This window comes from Tenrec ecaudatus, chromosome 6, assembly GCF_050624435.1.
Source record: "Tenrec ecaudatus isolate mTenEca1 chromosome 6, mTenEca1.hap1, whole genome shotgun sequence".
Lineage (NCBI taxonomy): Eukaryota > Metazoa > Chordata > Mammalia > Afrosoricida > Tenrecidae > Tenrec > Tenrec ecaudatus.
This window is the reverse complement of record NC_134535.1, coordinates 73,848,136-73,850,430: the sequence shown is the minus strand read 5'-3', so window position 1 is coordinate 73,850,430 and position 2,295 is coordinate 73,848,136. Positions and strand designations below refer to the sequence as shown.

The following is a 2,295-nucleotide window of genomic DNA, read 5'->3' as shown; positions in this document are numbered from 1 at the left end:
GGGTCAGTCATGGTGGGCTGGCTTCAGCAAAGCTTCTAGACTCAGACAAACTAGAAAAACAGGCCTGCAGATCTACTTCCAGGAAAGTAGCCAATAAAAACCCTTACAAATCACAACCAAATACTGTTCAATATCCCAGGAAGGGTTGCATGACAGAAATAATCAATGGCACTAAAAATACATGTAGACAGTATTGAGTTGGAGAATGCTTTGTTGGGTATATTTTTTGTCAAAGTTAAAAAAATTACACTAATAATGACCACAACGGAGTAAATGCTGAAATTGTTAAGGCATTACTAATTTATTAACTGTTCTCTGCCAAGATCTCACATTAGCTTACTTTGTAGTTCTCTACTGACACTGTCTCCAGCAAGCGCACAGTGAGCCCTGGGGAGAACCCCTTTGCTCTCTGGGTGAGCCAACTAGATGTTAATGTTGCTCTGCTACAAGGTAGAAAGCTCCTAACTCAAACGAATGGAAAAAGGGTTGAGACTTTTGCAAAGTGCATCTTAAGAAGAGATAATTTTTGCTTATGAAAAGAAACCAGTGAGTCCTCTAAGAATCATAAAAGGGAGTATTTTACAGTGAAGAATTCGGATGGTGCTCCGCTGGTCCAGGCTGTTAATACTCTTCTTGCTCCTCCTGCGCACCCCCTTCATCTGGTATCACAAAGCCTTCTTGTGTGGCATAGAGAACGTCCACAATCCTCTGCAGCACGGGGTCGTTGATCCCCTCGTTCTCCTGGCAGATCAGCTCGATGTTCCTCAGCTTCCCAAAGCAGAAATTTCTCTCCTTGGCCAGATCTTCGAAGGTAACCCTCAGCACGTTGACCTGCTGCATCAATTCGGCTGCTTCGTCATCCCGGTTGCCCACCCCCGGGTCCTTCCTCGCCACGCCCGGGCCGGCTTTAGCAGGTGCAGCGGTTCTCGGGGTTGCAGGGGGCCTCTGTGGGGCTGCACTACTGGTGCCCAGAGGTTTCTTCGGTTTATTCCGAGCCGGAGCAACAAGCGAAGGGCCCCCCGCCGTTTCCTGACCTTGTCCGGCAGCTACAGAGTCACAGTCTTTGCCATTGTAGTTGGCATCAAAAAACTTCTTGAACCACTGAACAAATTCGAAATTGTCCTGAAACTTCCCTTTTACTAATTTGTCCACGGGAATGATTTTGTCAACACCCATCCTCTTAAAACCTGCCTGTAGTATTTTGAAGTTCTGAATGTATTCGTGTTCCAGCTTGGCTTGGAATTTCACTTTCTTCAAGGCAATGGAGCCCGGGAACAGCATGTCCATAAATTGGCAATAAGCAGCCCCTGAACACAACTGTTCGATCTTTGTCAGATTCGACGGCAGGGACTCATTGATCCAAGCCAGCATGTCATGTCGACTCAGGTTATCGCTGGTGACTGACGTCAGGTAGACGTTCACTGCCATCTTCGGCTCTCAACTGAACCTCGTCCAGTGCCCGTACCCGGCTCCGGTTTGGTCTTCGTCTTGTTCAAACCGCCCTGCCCCACCCGCCGCCCGCCCGCCCGCCTGGCCCGCGCGGTGACTTCACACGCACCCCCTGTTACGCATCGACGCAAAAGCCATCGCTCAACAATGGGCCGTGGTGATGACTGTATTGCGGGATGACTCCATCCTCTGACTAAGCTGTCGGTGTGCGGGGGAAGAGCCGAGAGAACTTGGATATGCGTATAGCTGTATACTATATGCTTATATTGTATGGGTTGGAAGATGAGCCCCTCGATTGGGAAGCACTACGCTCATGAATAGACACAACCATGAACGCAAACGTTGATTTTCACGAAGATGCCGCAGGACTAGACACCGTTTTGTTCCGTTGCGCGTACATAGGTCGCCAGAGTCCGTACGGGTTGGACGGCAGGTAACAACCATTTCTCTACAGTAATTGTCCTGCAGCAGGTATTGAGCAACTGAAGGTACGTCGCGCCGACCCCCCCTTGAGCTGAAATCCTCGGTGCGGTGGAATAGGACGCCGGCGCCCAGAAGTCAGCAGTGAAAGTTGCCAGCTGGGGACGAGCCCAGGGAGCCGCTGAACGCGGCCTCCGGGGACCGCCCCGCCCCGCGGGCCGGGGGGGGCGGGTCCAACCCTGGCCGAGACCTCCCCGGCCGGCGGGCCAATCACGTGCAGCGAGCCATTGGCTCCCGGTCACGCGCGTTCCGCCCCCCCGTGGGTTTTAGAGCCACGTTTACAAATGAGAATAAGGTACGTAAGAGGGACAGGACGTTCAGCCAATGAGCAGCTGCATCGCTAATGAGCGAGGTGAAGCCGCTGCC

The 2,295-nt window shown here is 51.9% G+C and overlaps 1 pseudogene; it reads right to left on the bottom strand.

Annotated features, from left to right (window-relative positions):
* Positions 1-295: 295 nt before the first annotated feature.
* Positions 296-1,497, bottom strand: LOC142450861 (microtubule-associated protein RP/EB family member 1 pseudogene; annotated as a pseudogene).
* Between the last annotated feature and the right edge of the window lie 798 nt (positions 1,498-2,295).